Source organism: Nyctibius grandis, chromosome 5 (genome assembly GCF_013368605.1).
Source record: "Nyctibius grandis isolate bNycGra1 chromosome 5, bNycGra1.pri, whole genome shotgun sequence".
Taxonomy (NCBI): Eukaryota; Metazoa; Chordata; class Aves; order Nyctibiiformes; family Nyctibiidae; genus Nyctibius; species Nyctibius grandis.
The window spans coordinates 81,532,948-81,553,666 of record NC_090662.1 but is presented as its reverse complement, the minus strand read 5'-3'; the positions used below and the strand labels follow the sequence as shown (position 1 = coordinate 81,553,666).

General features: G+C 41.0%; 1 protein-coding gene across 1 annotated transcript in view; it reads left to right on the top strand.

The window, feature by feature from the left end:
• Positions 1-1,039: 1,039 nt before the first annotated feature.
• Positions 1,040-20,719, top strand: part of ARHGAP8 (Rho GTPase activating protein 8) — an 87,763-nt gene continuing 68,083 nt past the window's right edge. Inside the window, exon 1 of the mRNA XM_068401037.1 lies at positions 1,040-1,137. The gene's annotated coding sequence lies outside the window, so the exon portion shown is untranslated. The remainder of the gene's footprint in view (positions 1,138-20,719) is intronic.

Below are 20,719 nucleotides of genomic sequence, written 5' to 3'. Positions count from 1 at the left end.
TGTACAGACTGGAAAATTACATCGGGCAGATATTGCGTGTTCACCCCCTGGGCAGACGGAGTAATGTCACCAAACGTCTGCCGCGTAGAACCCACCAGCACGCATGTGCCTTACAGCGAGGGGCCACATCTGACTCCTCTGCATCACTTGCATGAATTACAAGGAGTGGGTTCCCCCTGGAGCTCTTTGTCAATATGTTCATTGCTCCCCGCTGTAGTCAGATGGCCATCCTCGAAAACTTGGTAACTAATTTATTTCTCCCCCTAAACAACAGAGAAGCAGTAAAAAGAGATTGATTTCCACATTTTGCTTTTGCAGCTGGTTTTGTTTCCCCACTGCAGTCAGTCACCCAGCAGCCCTGCGGGGTGGGCGCGGGGCCCTGGGCCGGGCAGCGCCGTCCCAGCCCCACACCCCCCGGCCGGCTCTCTCCTCCCCCTCCTCCTCCTCGTCCTCCTCCTCCTCCTCCCGCAAACCCCACCGCGGGAAACGAAACCGAAAGGCCGGGTCCGGCCGGGGCCGTACTGCGTCTCCAACACTGGCCGGCATTTGCTTTCAAAGCTCTCCGCCCGCCCCACCCGGTTCACCTGGGTGAGAGGAGGGCGGCGGGGCGGCCCGAGTCCCCCCGCGTCCCATCCCGCCCCACCAGCCCGGGGTCGACGACGAGAGCCCCGCTTCGCGTCCCCCAAGGAGCCCCTCAGTTCCCCGCCCCGCCGCCGCCTTCATTTCGGTCAGCGGGGCCCGGTACCGGTTCGCCCCGGGCCTGAGGCGAGGGCGGCCACAGCGTGGTCCCCTATCCGCCCCCCGTGCTCCGCTGGCTGCCCGGAGCCGGAGGCGCCCGCCGTGCCCTGGCCCGCGGCCTCGCCCCTCCTCCGCCCGCCCGCAGGTGAGGCCGGCCCCGGGGCGGTGCTGCCGCGGGCCCTCCTGCCTCGTCTCGGCCGGGAGAAGCACCTGTGGTGCCTGCGGGCCTCCGCCGCCGCCAGGTACGTGAGGCCGGCCTGGCCCGGCTGCCCGCCCCACGGAGTGCCGAGGCGCCCAGGCTCCTCTGTTCCCGGGGGCCCGCTCCGCCCCGGCTCCTGATCCTGGGGGCCCGCGGTGGTTTTACCCGGGGCGGCGGCGGCGTCCTCCCAGTGAGCGAAGGTAACAGCGGCTGGGGCTTTCCGGGGGGAGGGGGAGAAACTCGCAGCCGGGAGGGGTCTCGGGGGCGGCGGCGAAGCGCGGCCCGGGCCCGGGGCTGCTTGGGGGGTGCCAGGCGGGACACCGGGGGCTCTTCCAGAGAGCGCTTTGGAGATGTGTATTAATGTATATATATATGGGTGTATGTCTCACCAAGCACTCTTTGTGCTTCGGGTTGTAACAACCTGCTGTGCTGCCCTTTGGATAAAGGGGCCCCTTTAAAGGCGACCAGGGGGTTGGGCTGGGGTTCCCCTCCCCAGTTTTGCTCCGTTGAGTAGCGGCTGCACCAGGCTGGGCCCGCGGAGGGTGTCCAGGTGGGACGGGGTCGGGCAGGCTTTCGGTGTGTCCTTTCTGCGGGACGCTGTCATTTTTACTGTTTCCCACAATAATAGGATTCAAAGGTCGTAACGAGAGACAGGTTAATGCTGTAACAGGTATGGTGTGAGGCTGTTATTTTACACAGGTGCTTACACCTCAGTCTGAGAACTGAATCTTGTGGTTATTTGCACAAGGGTATGACTCAACTTAATAGTATTCTGACATTACGAATATGTGAAATAGTTTGCCGGGTTTGATGGTAGGTGGGTGAATTTGCGCTCTTGTGGCCATCCCCAGTGACTTTACAGGAGAACTTCACAGAACAAAAAGTTTGTGCGTGTGAGTCCTACTGCAGAATTGGAGCTCGCATCAATATAAAACCTCACAAGAAACACAGAAAATGGGGTAAAGATTACATTATATGATTGAGATTCAAGACTCTTAACTATAAGCCATAAAATATCACTTAACATCTCTAGCTATATATTGATATGTTGTGCTTTTAGGGTTTTCTTCATCCTCTTTGTTACCAGTCCTTTGAAAATGAATTCCTTATCACCCCTATTATAATAGATAGATATATATCATTTGTTAACTTTTCAGTACTCTTTCTATGTGTGTTGCATTGTATTTTTGGCATGTAGCTAAAATCTGTGTTAGTGTGCACGTGCACAAGGGGCTGAATTCATGCTGTATATGAAACTTTTGTTCTGACCTTTCTAGATGTCTGAGCGATGACCTTGTTATTTTGTGGTAAGTTTTCCTGGCAGAAGGTGGCACAAGGTTTAGTTAAGGCTGATTTAACTTCTGGGGAGGCTGGGGTAGGCTGGGAGTACAGGCTGGAACCGGTTCCTCTTGCTCACTACCATTAGCATTCCTGCAATTCCTTCCATCCAGCCCCCTTCCAAACATACCCTGGTAGAAGTCCACCAAACGGCTGAAACCCTTTAGAGCAGACAAAAGAGGCTGAGTGTCTCATCCCACACTTGCACAGCAGGCAGGTAAGCAGCTCGCCTGAAATCTAGGGGAAAGGCCTAGTCCCAGTTAGACGCCTTTCCCCTTCCCACAAGGGTAACCAAGCGCACAGCCAGGAGTTTCCTGTCCTTGATACTGTGTACTGTATTGATGACCTTGCTGGGCTTTTGGTATTTTTTTTTTTCCCTTTTTAATACAGATGAGCTGTTGGCCTGTTACTCAGTCTCTGAGCTGAATGATTGCTGGACTTCTTTTCTTCTGGTCTTTTACTTCTGCAAGTCCAGCCTAGGTGGCTGGATGCAGGAGTAAATCTCCTCATAGAGCAGTAGTCAGGTAGGAGCCTTGCTTCTGACACTAAAGCCTTTTCCAAGGAGGAGTGACCACTGCTTTTGGGAGGTGTTTTGGCATCTAAGTGTGATTTTTGCCACTGACGTGTTATAGACCTTCAGTATGCTGCCTAAAAAAGCATGCCATTTTAGCCTCAAATCTAGCATTTTGCTGAGAGGTCTCTGAATAGATCTAAGTCAGGCAGTGATGTTTTTGTAACCAAAGAAATCCTTTTTTGAAGTTGCTTTTACACAAGTCACTTATTCCAGTGTCTTCAGACAAAAATATGCAGTAATACTAGGTGGAACTAACTTTGATGAGTGAAATGAAACTTGAGTTCCCTGTGTGGTTTTCTTCATTGTTAGAGCAGGAATTCAAAAAGTAAACAAACATGGGGAGATGTAAACTGTATTTTTAAAGTTCTTCTGGATTGAATAAATGTTCAATAATAGTGCCGCTGGGGAAATGTGTAAACAGTATTTTTTGTACTCCCCTGTGAACTCTTCAGCTTTTTTTTTAAGAATATGGATAGAGCCATGAAATCATTGTGTGACTGAGCTGAGTGAGTATTCTACATGCTTATATGGGTATTGGTTTTTATCGGTTTTAAATTTAACATTTTTTTTTTTCAGATAAATTGTTCGGAGTCAAAACAGTCCTTGGTGTAAAGGGTTTGTGCATAGTATAGCTGTGTTTATGCTGTGCTCACTGAATTGGTTTAATTTTGAAATTCAGATACAACAGAACAGTCATTGTTTAATAGGCATTGTGTTATTGAAACTATAATTCTCACTTTAAAAATTAAAATGTTTCAATTTTTTTTTTAAATGAGACTTAACAGAACATTGTAAGTCTAGGATAAGGATTCTCACCCCCCAGACCGTATAAACCACAGTCTGAGATGTTGCTATGGCAAGGGATGTCAGATGTGGCTCTCAGAGGTGGGAATTAGGAGATCTAGGCCAGCTGCTGCTCAGGAATGGGTTGTGCAGCCAAGGCGACCTGGGAGTGACTCCCCACCCAGCATTACTGTGAGTAGCTCTTGCTGCTCACCACGTCCACAGCTGGGGTTTCAGATTTCTTGCCAGCCTCCAAGCCATCATAACCCACTGCCAGGCAGATTATAAGAGACCGACTGTGGGAACCACATACAAACTGCTTGTGCATTACTTGAGGCTGGAGTCACACAGGTTGACCCCCTTTGCTCTTGAAGAAAAAAGAAATGATGCTTGCATCTGGCAGCTTTCCTGCGTATCCCCCACTTCATCGGCCCAGCTGAGCTGCAGAAAAGAAGCAACTATTTCCTATCCAGGAATGAAGAGGTCTGGTTAGTATTTATATTATATTAAAAAACCCCCGTAATTTTTCATGAAAAAAACAGGCTTTGTGGACAGTATCAAAATTTTAATGACAAAATAAATACAAAAAAAAGTAATTTGGAAATTTGGAAAATGTAAAATCTTACTGGTTTTAATTGACACCCCCCCCAAAAAAACCCAAACAACCAAACAACAAAACAAACCTTTCTGAAAAGGAAAGAAAGTGCAGAGTAATTGTAAAAGCATTGCCAAAAGACTTTTATTTTAGTAACACTGCTGGATATTACTATAATAAGGCATAAATTCGGTTGTAGGTATACACTGCTCAAGCCCAACAGCTTAAAAACTGACAACTCTGTGCCTTTTCAGGGAGACAATTACCAAAAAATCTTTCTTTGCCTCAAATGGGAGACTGGCAGTTAGTGTTACCAGTATACTAAAGAGTGGCTTAGTTGAACCATCAAATTTTCCCTGACCCTAAGAAAAACAAGCTCTCTTGTTATAAAATATAAGGCATTTTAAAAAAGAGAGCTAAATATAATCATTGACTTATAATGTCTGGTTTAAGCAACAAGAGCATTTGAAGGAAGAAAAAATAAAGAAGAAATAATTTCTTCTCTGCTTCTACTGGAAGTCTTTGTTCATACTTACTGAATCTTTCATTCTTTATTACTGAATTCACTTTATATGATACTGATGTATTCCATATTATTTGATAGTTTTTCTCCTCCTTCTGCTCACTCTGTCTTTTGGAGGCATCATCTTTGATATATGATGACAATAATTTTCACGGCATGTGCAGACAGTGACTGCAGATGGGGAATAAGTAGCATGAGCTGACGAACATGTAAGAAATAACAATCCTCTAATCATGCAAATAGGGGATGCGATGGGTCAAACCACGCATTTGTAAGAAATTTTGAATCCTGCGAGTGCTGCCATTTACTACACCTGGGGCTGCAGGTGCTTCTGAGAATCAAGGGCTGTGTGTCCAATGTGAGGCACTCACTGAATTCCAGTTGTTACTTGGGTTTTTGTGTAGACTGGTGTCTATGCTCAGTTTTCTTTTATTCTCAAGCCAGTTCTTTGTGTCAAGCTAGTCTCCATATTCTTAGCTCTTTGAAGAGCAAAGCATCTTTCTCTCTCTGTATATATATATAATGGGTTTGGGGAACCCCAAATATATATAGGTATTTCTTTAAGCTATTTTTTCATGTTTTTAAACTATTCCAAAAGTAAGGATTATATTTCTGTTTTCACCATTCAGGCAGCATGGCAGGTCTGTCAGTCAAGGGGAGCAAGCAAGGATTGGCTCTCCTGAAGGAACTGCTCTGTTCATATTACTTACATGTTATCTCTTGGCAAACTCATAGGTAGTGTTCCAGTCATCTAAGAAAAGTTTTGTTAATGACTTATGAAATATCTCATTGGAAATTGTTGACAGAAACAAAAATGGATTCCAGATCATCCATGTTAGCTCTGAGACCATCCCTTCTCCTCTTCTGTGTGTGCAAACCTTGCCTCTATGACTACATCCACTACGTTACTTAACAAGAGGGAAAGACTATCATCTTCTCAGTAGAAATGAATGGTTGTTCTTCAGGTCACATTCTTCTGTGCAGAAGCTGAAGAAGGAATTACATGGAAAGCAAAAGCACTGTTCTAAGCCTGTAATTAAAAATATATCTTTGCACACATGCATAGGGACTAAAAATCCCATTGTTGAGGCAAGATCATCTCTGGCATTCCTGAAGGTTTGCATGCTAGGCTTAGGAAGTATGTTGATATTCTTGTAACAAACTTTGTGGCTTTGTATCCATATATAAACTTTTAATTTTAAAAAGACATAGTAATTCTATTGTAGGATATCACGTTGACACCAGTGTAGGTCAAGGCTTCATCAAGGCTGAATCTCAAGATTAGCTGTACGGACTTCTGTGTCTTGATGTGATGGAATAACTGATAGCAATTGATAGTTGCTATTTCTGATGCCAAGCAATGTAAGGGGATGTAACAGCTGATGTGCTGATAGGAAAAAAAAATGGCAAGACAGAACAATCTTGGGTTTCATTTCAACCTGCATTAGTGGGCACAGATTTTCTGCTTATTATCCCCAGTTGAGACTCATTCAACTTCTCTCTTATCTCATCTCTTCTCTCTTATCTTGTTCAAATCCCATTTCTTTCACTTAGCCTTCTCAGTAACCCTTCCTGAACTCCTGTCTTACTCACATGCTGCTTTTGAGGTTGGAAAATTTCAGCCCACAAATAAAGTTGTGAAGAACTGAAAACAGAGTCTCAGACTTGGAAGTTTCAGGTGATACCAACTAGGCTATGATACCAATCCTGTCCATAGTAAAGAAAATCCCCAGCAGTGTAACTTCATTGCCTTTCAGTGATGTCTGCCTTAAGGGCTTTTTCTTTGATTTCTTTGTTTTGAAGATATCCTTTATACTTTTTTACATTAATATATTTTGGGAATATTTCTTTTAACTGTAAATTCTTAGCAAAGGCTATAGCTGACATGGTGTGCTGTGCTTGTATTTCACTAGGTTTTTCTAGCTTTGAAATTAAGCCTGCTGAAGACTTTGGGCTTCTGCTTGTATAGGGCTCCCACAGCCATCAGGGAATATATTGTCTTTGACATGATGCTACAGGGTTGTGGTGATAAAGCTGAACATCAGAGCTTCAAGAACATTCACCAGGAATTAGTTGTTCTGTGATATTCTCTGACGTAGTGACATACCGTGACAGCATAGTGCAATGAAGATAACATGTAACAAGTTGCAACATGTACCAAGTTTCTGCAGATAGACACTTTAAAACAAAACAAATTTTAACTAAACCTTAAACTCCTTACAGAGTTCTCGGGCATTTGTGTGGCCCTCATGGTAGCCATCAGTGGGGATTTTTCTCGCTGTTGCAGGCTCACACTGATATGAGCGTGGGGAACTTGGGCTAGGTGCAGGAAGGGATGCACAGGAAAAAGTTACAAGGTTGTTTACAAGGAAATAGGTCTTTTTTCCCCCTAGTCTCCAATGAAGAATCTCTGTAAATATCCACATCTTAATATTCTCCTGATATATAACCTACACTATTCTTGTTTTGTCTGATGTTGCTTTCTCAAACTTCTGCTGCTTTATGCACACACACATGCATGTCTACTAAAATTTTTCCACTGAGATGCGTATCAGCTAAAAAGCTGTAAAGCCACCTCGGTGTGAACATTAAAGAAAACCTATTCCATGTCATTTGTTAGACCACTGAATGTAAGGTCTATAAATGAACGATAATGTGCACACTGAGAAACCAGTGTATTGGATGCTACATCCTGAAATACTTCATGGTGTCTTTTATCACATAACTAAGAAGAACTAGAGAAGATTCAGAACATAAAGCTAGTGAGTCCATTTTTATTTTTAAGAAGGCTTTGACTTATTAGGGAAAAATATATAACTTGCCATACAAGAAATGGGAAAGACCAAGGTGTTTCCGTTCACAGACTTTCCACATCTATCTTTACTATTATTGTTCAGTATTTTAATCTACTGTGAGGCAGAAAAAAGTGCAAAAATTATTTTGTTTGCTATATACTTAACCTTTCATATGTTTACACATACAAAATAAGTTAATAAATAGAAACAATTAAAGAAGTCAAGAGTTTTATGGGCTTTTTTTCTCTAAACTGCACACTCCATTCTCTTCTGGGTGAATATTACAAATAAAAGCCCGTAGTGTTATGGGTGCTTCCGCTTCTGGAAGCTGTCCCAAGCCTGAGGAGCCACTTGCTTGAAGCTTGAGTTTGGGGCTGAAATTCAGAAGTTTGTCGTGTTTCCTACAAAGCTGGCTTTGAAAACAAAAGGGCTGAGCTCTGGCAGCTCATTTATATCTAGCTTCAATACATGGTAGCACGGAAACCACGGTAGCTTTAAATCTCAGTTTGATATAGCTGCACTCTTTTGCATAAATATAGCGCTTCTTGTCACCTATTCAATGAAATAGGAATTAAAAGGGCACTTTTCTGAAAAATAGTCTATTGGTTTAGGTCTACAGGGTTTGCACCCTGTGTTTTAGAAGTTGAGAACTGGCAGCTTCAACCTATTTGTTGAACGCTACCTGAGATTGTGTTCACAGTGGGATGCTGGGGAGTCCCCTGCTGAAGCTGGGTGCTGTGGGGGTGACTTTGCTACAGAAGGTGGATAATTCTTGAATTCCTCAGAAGATAGTTTTTAGCATAAGCAATGATCCTATGCTTGGGAGGAAAATACCTGACAACATAGGTTTGAGCTCCTATCCCAACTCAGTGGAGGTTAAGGTGAGTTACAGCCAGTGCCTGAAGGCTTAGTATCATCTTCCCTGCTCCTGTATGTCCGCTGGGTCTTGTTTATTTGGCAATGTTTTTTTGACCTTGCCTAATGGCAGGAAGATTCTTTGGTGCTGCTGTTCAGGTAGCAGAGTAAATTGTGGTTATGTTTGCAGATTTGTTTGTCTCTGCATCTGGACTCATTATATATACTGTTTTGTTTGACAGAAAGATTAAGCAGACTTGACAAACTCCCAGTTATAACCTTATCTTTGCAGTCAGAAGCTTACAGGATAAAAGGTATGTTATTAAGACTTGCAAAGGAAAATACTGCAGGAAAAATGAAAAAAGGAAAAAAACCTGTATTTTTGTGCTTGATTCAACAGCTGTGTTTGCAAGTAGAACTTGTAGTACTGCATATTGGTGTTATAAAAATGCAAGTGATATTACGGGTCTTTTTTGAGAGTCTTAAGTTTTGTTCTGGGTGTAGTGGCCTCATTGATTGTTTGCTGTAACCTGGTGATATCCCATATATAAATACGTAATGATTTGCTGTAGTGAAAATGGAAAGAAGAATGACACTGATATGAACCTGAAAGCTAGTAATTTTTAAGTAATTCATTGTAATTAGCTTCAAATATTGCATTTCTTATTTCCTCTGACAACCTGGTAACTTTTATCATCCCTTATTTTTTTATCACTTAAAAAAAGGCTTCTCTTCCGCTTCTGCAAAAGGCCCATGCAAAGAAAGTGGTTGTTTACTGAAAAGCCTCTGAGGATATCCAAGTATAGAAGGGTACCAACTAGGAACCATTAAACATACCAACTAAAAGAAAGGAATTGTAAACCTGGGAAAAATCTTATCCTTAATTTCTTGTAGTTATCTTTGCTCTTAATTGTACCAACAGCACGTAAAAGTTTTTGGATAGAAATGTCATTTTAATTATAAGATACCTTTGAATGGTTAAAATAGCTGCTGCTTCCAGCCATAAACCTAGTAGGGTCCAATTATTGTAAATGGGGTTATTATAAATTCACCTTTCGGTTTCTTTTTTGTTTCCTCTCTCTTTCCCGGCAGACAGGAAGTGTGACTCAATTGGCTCTAGAGCCAAATGATCCTTATCTGCCCTTGGGATGACTTACTTAAAGCATTTTCTTCTGAGGATTTTAGAGTCAGATGATGAGAAAAATTTACACTAATGTTTAAGAAGCCTCATGAACGCCTACAGAAGCCTGACTGAATCTGTGAAAAAAGAAAGAGGAGAATCATTAGAAGTCCTATACCAAAGACTGGATAAAAATGCACTAATACATCACTCCCAAATGATACTTTTCAACAGAAGTTCACAAAGAGCTCTGTTGCAGTACTGTTACTGACACTGAATAGTGTGTTTTTCCTCAAGGAGTACTGTTTATTTTCACTGAGGATCTACCAGGTGGGTGCAGGATGGGGTACAAGTAAGTTTTGGTTCTAGCAGCTGTAGTTGGCGGGGGAGTGGAACCAAATTTCATTTTAATCCTGGTACCTGTGAAAGTACTTTGAAGGGAAATATATCTCAACATGAGCTAGGAGCGGCAAGATCTGATTAGGTGAAGAGTGGCAGAACTGCTTCCTGATTAATCAAGCAGCTAATGCTGCTTTGAGGCATTGATTCATGAAAACCTTGAACACATAATTCATTTTAGCTGGACTTCTGTTGAGTGTATATATGAGCTAGTGCTTTATGGCTCTTCTGAATTCTTTCCTCAATCTGAGCCTAATCAGGCTGTATATCCATTTTACACTGAGGCATAGCAAGTGACTTACAGGTGTTTGTTTTTAATATATAAATAAAAGTGAAGAAAAGGATAAAAATCCTTGTTTGGAAGGAGGTAGAATATGCTGTCAAATGCTTCATTGCATTGATGAGATTCTCAAAGCTTATGCTTGAGTCTGTCACTGTTCTTGAAAATTAATCTAGTAAGCAGTGTACAGTGGGTTTTTTTCTTTTCCTCTTTTTGTGTGTGCTGTGTAGTTTTAATTGACCTCCTGAGAGACTGGAAAGATTCTTCATTGTGGCCCTGAATTCTTTCCAGGGTTTGGCATCTAAGTTACTTCTTAAAAAAAAGCTGGCTTAAAATACTCATTCCAGCTGTTTCATATGGCATTTATTGATTATGGCCAACAGCTAAGACAAAGACAGCACATATATTAATCAGTCTAAAGAAAGAATGTTTTTCTTGCCAACCACATCTATAAAGCAAGCATGTTACGTAGCATTTCTGGCGAGGTAAGCTCTGTCTCCACATTCTTGGAAAGGGTGTAAATGTTCAAGAAAAACTAGGGATTTATTGAAAAGGTTAAATTTCGAATTATGGCAGTTAGAGAGGAACAGCCTCACCTGACAACCTTATTTATTTCTGATCATTACATTAATGAGTAATTTGTATATTCCTCTCCTCTGCTATATGACCTTGCTGTTTTCCACAGCTGACTTGTGGTAGCCTTGTCCCCTTGCTTTTTTCTCAAACTCTGCACTCTTATGTTTATATACTGCTTCTTAAATATTTATTAAACATATCAAAGGGAATATTGTTGGAAGGTGCTTAATACAATAAGTTGCTGGGTGCACAAGCTTCTCTTTCAGGTCACCTGAAGGACTTGAGTGCCTTAAAACCTACCAGCTGTTTTTTAACCCAGCTGCATTCTTTGACTTAATAAAACCTATTATGTTTCCCTCTATGCCTTGCTTAAATTCAGACCTTTGTGTCACTTCTGTTGTAGCAGTGCTTTAGCCTGTAACAACACTATAGACTGTAGCAACACTAAAACTACTTAAACATGTAAGTAATATGAATTTCTGTATGTTTTCCATTTTTGTGATGTGCTGACAGGGACGAATAATGAATAAACAATGTGGTCCTGTTAGATGTTGGCATAGGTTTAAGTAAGTGTGTATGCAACTGATGCACTCCTATCTTTAGATTTGTGTAGCAATTAGCATATGTATGTTTGAAAGTTCAAAGAGATCTGGATACCAGTGTTGTCAAGTACCTCTGAATAGCTTTCTAGTTGTGTTTCATGGAGATTAATGGGCTAATATGCATCATTCCTGCAATATGTTACCAGTGTTAGGTTTCTTACATGGGAAATAGGATTTATTATTTTCCAGATGTTAGAAATTTTGATCGCTTCCTAGGATGATAACTTAAAGAGGGAAAGGTAATAAACGAGGTGCCATGACAGCAAGTAGTTTTACACGACAGTAGGGAATTGGCAAGTTTTCTTTTGCAGTTGACTTTTGTTAAAATATGGAAAAGGTCTGATAGTAGAATCCAGTTGATAATAGTAAGTTATCATTTCAGCCACCATGCTACTGCTACCACTTCATTTATTTTTCTACAGTCTCTTACCTGGGAACTGCTCTGTATCGTGCATGAATATAGACAAATACCTTTGGATAAGGTGATGATGTCTTCAGGGTCGAAGCCTTTATAATGAGACAATGGTTCCACAATCATTATTACCAAATATACATGCAAGCAGATCAGCCAGCAATAAAAATTTGATCCAGATCACGCAGTGATGCACAATCCTATTTCTGTCAATTTAGTCAAAGTACATCGAGGCAGCAAAAAAGCATAGATCTTTGTTTATGTTGGCTTCAGGAGAGCAGGAGATACTTGATGCCACATAAATCTTTCTGATAAAGAAGTTAACCTGCCAAAATTGTTTGAACAAATTTGAATTCACAGAGTTCGTTTATGCTGTGTCATTTCTTTCTTTAATGTGACCTCAGTTTTTCTGATCCAGTACAGGGAGCTTGAAAGTCACAATATATCATTGAACCATAACGCAAGACGCTTCTCATGCAGATTTTAGCTAGTCTTTTTGGAGCTAGTCTTCTGTATGCGATATCAGGTAAGAGAATTACACCTCTAAAACACATGGGTGTAGCGAACATGAGGGAAAATGGACAGGAAGCCTTTTAGCCATATTTCAAACTCTAAGGCTCACTTTAGGGTTGGTGGGGTTTTTCCAGCCTTTATGATTTAGTAGAGAAAGATCTGCCTTTTCCTCCCTTTTCTATTTCTTTTTCTTCCTCTAGTTCCCATTATGCCATAGTCTTGACTGACAAATTTATTATTTTATTCTGCAGTTTTGCACATGCAAGAATTCTTTGTGTTCTTCCACAAACATTAGCTATCACAAAATTTTGCTCACAAAAGTCAGCAAAATAAAGCGTGTATGAGTTGCTAGTGAATTTTAGTTTTGGTGGAAAGATGAGCAAGAAATGTTTTAACATCATCTTTACAATTCTAACATGACGAAAACGGTTGAAGCTCTTGAAATGTAAAATTGTTTTCAATTTTTGTTCAGTTGTAACTCCAAAGCATCTATAGAAATCTAGCGTGGGATGTGATTTTGAAAATTAAGATTCTGAGGATGGGATGTGCTGATGTGAATAGAGGGGAAATTTGAGGTGGACTGAATATGGAAGGAAGTTGGGTTCAAGGTTAGATTTGAAGTGGCTGTTGTTGCTGCTTGATTGTATTGATAGTATCGAACATGTGAACTGTTTTGGACCCTCCTAAGCCCCTTGGCACAAGCAGATCAATGACTGAGTTCTCATCTGAAACACACACTAGGCTGCTTTGGCAGCTTCATGGACATCGTGTATTGAACTCTTGCATAGTAAGTTATGATAACTTATGAATTGGCTGGGTGGAAAACATTTAATTTTAATAGTTGTGAATTAATGGAGAAATAATTGTTTTGGGGAAACCAACAACTAACTGGGTTTTCAGTGCGCTGATTAAGAAACAATCCACTTCACATGGAGAAACAGTGGAACGATAGGTGCTGTTACTGTCATTTAACTTGATTTTAATTGAGATTTATAACTAAGCATGGGCTATATGTTCACCATATAAAATGGCTTTTGAGACTCCCCTCCTGTGCTTTACAGTACTGTTTCGTTTTGGTGCAGTTTGGAGGTGGGAGGGGTGATGGTGAGCGTGGGTATTGCTACATCTTGACAAGAACTGGAAACATTGGCCTGTGTTGCATAAATATAAGAATAATATTAATTTCTTTTAAAAGCCCTAATTTATTCCAGCCAGAGGAATCCCCAGTGAATAATTATGCAATTAAAAAAACCCTTTTATCATAATACACCAACCCTTTGTCCAGTAACTTGTCAGATTAATTTAATTAAAAACCACAGTCTTAAAAATATACTTGTCTGCAATTGAAACTGTGTAGTCCCTTGAGATGGAAGCGCTAGTTAAACATGAGTTCAGCCCAACATAATTCTGACACATTAGTGTGTATTACAGTATATTAATTTAGAGAGCAAGTTCCATAGATGACTGATCATTAATGTTTATTATGATTACATTATAGTAATCTTTGTTTAGTCAATAAACATTTACGCTGAATCAAAAAATGGGGGTGTAGTGTGTCATGTTGCAGCCACTTATCCATGTTCAGATAATTTTGTCGTAATGATACAGCAAGCATACATGGCTTTCTGTTAATTGGTTATACATTAGGCACTTTTTTTTCCCCCATGTGCTTACACTGTTCCAGATGAGCTAATGGATGTGATAAGAAAATAGCTGCACTGTTTCAGACAAAAGAGTATTTCCAAAGCCTCTTTGCTAGTAGCAAGTAGAAATAATCCCTTTACTTTAGTACTTTCAGAACTGGGAATGGCTGATACATGCAGATATTTATACGCAGTAGGGAAACAATTTTTATTTCACTCTGACATACTTAATTTTTCCCATAAATAGATTTTTGACTCCTTCCAGCAGAGAAGGTATGGCAGGGAGGGGGGATGAGACCGTGCTGACATATTCCATGGTCAATGAAATGACAATGCATCCATCACTGGTTTTCCAGTAGAGGAGGAAAACTAGTGATGTGCAGTCTAGTAGAACTTCTAGGTTCAAAGTATAACCTGCTCTGCTTACCTACCTGCTCCAGTCCTGCAACAGAGGTGATCACAAGCATACAGAGGCAGGCAAGTTGCAATATACTTCGAGATTGGACGTAGTATATGACTGTGGCAAAACGTTTTATTAGGTGAGTGAGGTCTGCATGGCAGCCTGCAGTCCAGAGTCAGCTCTGAGAGGAAAAACAGGAGTGGACAGAGTTGGGTTTATACATCCCATGGGAGTTGTTCATGACCTGTGAAGGACGTCCCAAACTGCAACACAGCCCCTGCCGCAGGAAGGGTGTGATTGTGCTGCGCTAGGCAGTAACCCTGTACTTTCATATCTCTTTCCCACTCCAACATTTATACTATTTTAGGTAATTGTGTTCTAAACTTTCTTGTATACAAACGTATGTATATGTAAAAAAACCTAATAAATGCATTGTTCTCCCTCGAGGTTCTCTCTGAGAGGAAAAATAATTCTGTCCAACAAAAACTAAACTTCTAATTTCAGGAGTGTGCTACGCAGTGTTTACCATCCTTCTGCTGAGAATTAATTTTCTTACACAGTCTAGCAAATGTTTCTATATTTTTTACATACAGTGGATGTTTGCTTTAAATGAATGCAGAGATGGTTGAAAATTACCCAGCTGATGGCATCAGAAACTGAAGTCTGATTTATCATCAGAACAAGTACAATATAGAATGTAGGCACCTCCTCCCCTCCCTTCAACATTAATACATTTTTGTTTTAAACGAGGATCGAACCAACAGGGGTTAACAGGATGCTTCAAAATTACATTTATCATCTTCGATAAAAATGCTTACTCTTTCTGTTAAGTTACTGGTCTCTCCTGTCTTTGCTGCTATACATCCACGAGGTGAACATGGCGTTTGCTTTGTGTTCACACCAAATTCACGCTGGTAACTCAGTGATGAAAATTGTTCGCGTACCAGGTTATTGAGCCATCAAGCTTCACCAAACGCTGTATCACAAATTAAAACCGTTGCTTAGAAAATTACAGTTCTAATTGCCTGTATAATTGTAAGTACTAAGGGAATACAAACAAATACATCTACTCATTCAGTCAGGTTTCATCATTAACAGTTTAAGCAGAAAAAGTATAGTGGGATGAATTCTTAAACCTTAATAATTTAGGAAGTTGTACAAATAGAAGAAGATCTGCCTGCAGGTTTCAGACAGAATTCTGTTCTAACAAGTATCAAAGTGGCAGTAAGAAATGTAGTGGACTAAAGAAATACCTTTTCTGCAGTTATGGACCCTATTCCCTCTGTTCCTGGAGGGTCTGCAGCCTTGGAGGTTCATTTATGTGCAGCCTGAGAGCTCAAAATCTGATTCTGCCAGGAGAGATGAGAAGAGAGAGAACTTCAGGCAGGAGAGCTTGGACATCAGCAAAGCGGAGGGTTTTGTTAACCAGCAGATTTGGTGGTGGTTGCAGGTGAAAAATTATGCACAGAGGAACTAAGCCATGGTGAAGGAACTAGGGAGAAGGTGGAAAACAGGAGTCTTAGTGGAAGGGAAAACAGAGCTGAACAAAGGGGAAGGCCAGACAGAAAGAAGGAGAAAGGAAGACCTTGGTGGATGGGAAGACAGGAAAAGAAAGAGAGGAGTTAAATCAAAGGAGGAATAAAGAGCCTCTTGAATGGACACGAAGAAGTATGACTAAAAATGCAGTCATGGAGGGAACAGCAAGTAGCAGGTCACTGACCCCGCCCCCCCCTTCCTTCTTCACATTGCTAGTGAAATCAGATTTACCAGAGAGTTGGCATTTGGCTGAACAGAAGACAAGATTATCCCATCCCGTCTTGAAGTGGGAGTGTTAAAAGAGTGCAAGCATAAAAAGCCAGGGGCGAGTTGCCAGCAAAAATTGGCATCAAAACCAGAGTCCCTAGACCTAAGAGCAGTAATGCCTGGGAGTAAGGACTAGGATTTGGGGTGCAGGCTCTGTAGGGAAGTCAGGCACCGTGGAGGTGAGGCCCACAGAAGTGCTAACTACCCGTAGCATGCTGTCCACAGTAATTGCTCTGCCAAGTTGAGACACCAGCCAGGATTTCTGCGCAGCGCTAGGCTGTGCTGGGTGGTGCTGCCATGTACAGTTATTTTTTTGTGGCCCAGATTTACAATGCAGATGTGCTCCGAGTGGCGTTGGAGGAGCAAAGCCACATTTCCATGTGGCTTCAAAACTCCAGAGAAAGAGCAATTCAGGTGTTTGGGGGGTTGGGTAATTAAAGAATAATGCTTTAGTATTTATCCAGGAGTAAATACTGAAAAAACTGCTGCATGAGCTTGGGCTTCTTTCAAAGTTTAGGACAATATATACCATCACCAAGTAAACACTGTTCTGTTTTCCAAGCACTGAATGGATGAGCTTAGTAGAAAATTGCTTTCAGAGAAATCAGTGCTGTTTGATCAGTGTGTAACTTGGTATGATAGAGCACGGAGGCTCGTGATAGGGAGACTGTCTGCCTTTCTTTCTGATTTTCAAGGCTGTGTCTGAGTCCATCACAGGAATTAACCTTTGTGTGTGCTCCTTCTCTGATCATTGTATGAAAAGAAGCTCAAAACCCCCCAAACTAATGTGATATACAAAGGATAAAGTCTTTGTCTGGATTCTTTTTAAGGCTGTATGCATTTAATTTTTATTTTTACTCTTCCATTGTAACATAATGTTTTTCGTCTTAGCTTCAGAGACGGAAGTTCTTACATTATTTCTGGGACAGAGAAGCGATACTACAGCACAGAGTTATTTTGTATGGAGATGGGTAGTTTTAACCATTATAAATTCTTTACTGTTTTTGTTAATTCTGAAGGAATAGAGGCTTCAAAATAACATGTAAGAACCCAAACCATGTTAAAATTTATGCACAAGTTTAATGCTGAACAGTTGCAGGAATATTTCTAATATTTTGCTTTAAATTGTAGCATGACATTTTTGTGTGTTAAGTGATACAGAAATCAATTGGTATTGATGCAATTAAGAGTAGCGATTATGTGTTTAAAGTTGAAATATCCATACATAGTTGTATAACCTTTTGTAAACTTGCATTGAACTTTTCAAAATAATAATAATTTTCTAATTGTAAATATTAATTTACCAACCTGTATATCATCATCCTTCAAATTCTTTTTTTTTTTCAATTTGCTGAATTATTTTTTCCTTTGAAAATGATGTTTTTCATGGAAAGTTTGGTTAAAATGTTTTGACATTGCAGAGAAATATGGCCAGTTCTAGGAATTTGTGTATATTTATCTGTACTGCACCAAAATCAATGGAACTTATTACAGTAGTAAAATTAATGTGGGATAGAGCCCAAATGGAAAATGTAATGAAATTAAAGCTGTTTAAATTTTCCTGAACTTCAGGGTTCAGTAACATTTCTTATCACTATTGATGTGTGGAAGTAACATTGGAATATTTACTTTTCCAGGCTTCATAGTATTTTCGTTTCGAAAAGGGTATTTCGGTTCTGTGCAAAACTGGCGATGCACTGGTGCAGCTCTGCTTGCTGCAAGCAGAGCCTCGTGCAGCTGTCACCCTTGCAGAGTACGGGAGTCCAGGCTGTAGGGTGAATCTGTACTGTCTCTCAGTCTGGAAGAAGAAGTCATTGCAGCAAACAGGAGACCCCCTTTATTTTAAGAAGGGTTTCATCCATCATATTTTTTTTTTTGGCTTACGTACTTCCCATTTCTCATCTGGTCAGCATGGTAGGTGCAGTTAGGTATTTACATCACACATCTACACATCTCTATAACACAGTATAGGCCTGACTTATATAGAGCACTATATATTCTCTGAAAGATGCAAGCTGCTGTCAGATATATTGGAGAGTGTGGCTGTAGGTTATAGGCTTCCTCTTCCTTCACCCCTGGGTGTTGGGTGAAGGTACAACCCCAAGCAGGGCTGTACCCCATCTCCTCCCTACGTGCAGCCTCTCCGTGTGCAGTGGTGGAAATGCATTGCCTGCTGTCGTGATACTAGGAAGGCAAGTGAGGCACCAGCTGTTGCAGGAAAAGTGACAGTTTTTTGTTTGTTGTTTGTTTGTTTGTGTTTTCCTGGGGAAATACTATAACCAAATGCCTCCAATAGTTTGGGGGAATCTGGGTCCTGTGTGTAAACCTCTGCTACTTGTTTGGTTACATATACAGTGTAAACTGCTGCCTGACACAAAGAAAGAAGAGAAGCGAGAGCGAGTAGATGGAGAGAGAGGAAGGAGGGTAGCTGGGAAGTGTTAGTATGGCAGCTAATGATTAAAAGAAAACCAAAACCCCTACCTGCTGTCAAGTGAAACGTAAAGAGTTTCTGTAGTCTGATAATTTGTAGAAACTCCAAAGAAGAATGGATTTTCCATATTTTCACCTGCGATGAAGATCTCAAATAACTCCAACATTAATGAGTACTGGTATTTTAAAATGAGCAAGTACGTACTCCATACCCTTAAGCTGCCCACCCCCACAGCATTTTGCACAAAATCGGGAGCAGAAGCTCGGAGAACGAGAAGAGCTGGCCGGGCATTGGTGCTACTGCAGCAGAGGCAGCTGGGAGTTTGGAGACAGGGAGCTTGTTGGAGGAAAAGGTTGATCTGTGAAGAGGTGGTGAACAGCGAAGGAATGCTGTCATCAACTGTACTGCTTGTATTGCTTGCTTGGGTGTATAGCTGCTCTGCTGCTGAACCAGAGTTTCCTTTTTAAAAGCTAATCCATGTGTTGTATATGTGGAAATAGAGTAATCCTCTTCATTTTATTTATTCTGTCCCCAAAATTGGTCTAGGTTGTGACAGACCGTCTGAGCAGCAAGGCAGGCTTTTGACATTAGCTGAACTAGGCCCAAATCAGTCCTTAAAATAGAGAAGGCCCAAAGAGCCACAGTGCTGTATGCTCTCCCTGGCAGTTGCTCCTCTTGGTGTCTACTTCCTATGCATCGTCTAGCTGATTTTTCACCAATGTGTTGCTAGCAAAGAATGGTAGGTCAACAAAGAATATCACAGAATCATAGAATAGTTTGAGTTGGAAGGGACCTTTAAAGGTCATCTAGTCCAACTCCCCTGGAATGAGCAGGGACATGTTCAACTTGATCAGGTTGCTCAGAGCCCTGTCCAACCTGACCTTGAATGTTTCTAGGGATGGGGTATCTACCACCTCTCTGGGCAACCTGTTCCAGTGTTTCACCACTGTCATAATGAAAAACTTCTTCCTTAAATCTAGTCTGAATCTACCCTCTTTTAGTTTAAAACCATTATGCATTCTCCTATTGCTACAGACTCCCCTAAAAAGTCTGGTGCCATCTCTTTTACAAGCCCCCTTTAAGTATTGAAAGGCTGCAGTATGAAACATGAAAATAAATGAATAAATTATGTCAAATACCTGAAACAAACTGCTAATGAAGAACATGGACTTTGATTTCATTAGGCACTGTGTAGGAAATACACTGAGAAAAAATACTATTTAGTACAAGACAATCTATGGGAAGAAAAGCAGGATGCTTTGAATGCACTTCTCATGAGTACATTATGGACTCAGCTCTTATGTTACTGTGTTTATAAATTCCATAGCAAAGTTACTGCAGTATTATAAACAATAAAATAATCTTCTGAACCCACTTTACCTGGCTTTGTAGATGATATCCCTTAGCAAATACTGGGTGTGCACAGAGTTCTCATCCTATCACAATGTAAGTTGCAGACTGATGTTACATGGTGAGCTGTGTCACACCTTTTAAAGGTAACAAAGAATATTGGTGGAAGGCAAGAACATCAGGGAAAAAAAAAAAAGAGAAACCACACTATTTAAATTTGAAGAAGAACATATCTGACAGCTGAGTGAACAAAAAGAATAGGCATCAAAGACATATGCGCCTTGACAAATGTTGGGAGGAATCCCTCGCCTTTGTTTGGACTATCCGTAGATGCGAGTTCATTATCAAGCAGTTCTGCGTGCGTGACTGTCTTCATTTTTGATAAAGTAATGCTCTTTTAGGGATGTCAGTAAGTAATAACCTTGCCTGTGGAGGGATATAGGATGTCGTATTTTGTAAAGTACTTCCAAATTTCTATTATTAATGAAAGGCTTGTAGTTTGGCTCTTTTCAGGGCTTTTTTAACTGCCTTTTTGGCGGGGTGAGGTGAGGGAAGGCACTAAATCTGACAGTTTACTAGAGATGGCGATACGTGGCATGGAATGCTATTAAGGAGATTATGTTATCTCCCAGGAACAGAGAATGCTGTGGTCAACGGGAAATCAATTTCTGAGGGTGCTACAGTAAGTTTGTCTTGTAACTGGAAACTTTCTAATTGCTGCCCCAAGGGAACAGTAAGCTGAAAACCAGGCAGATGGTTTCTTCCCCATTTCCCTTCTTCTTTGATTCCA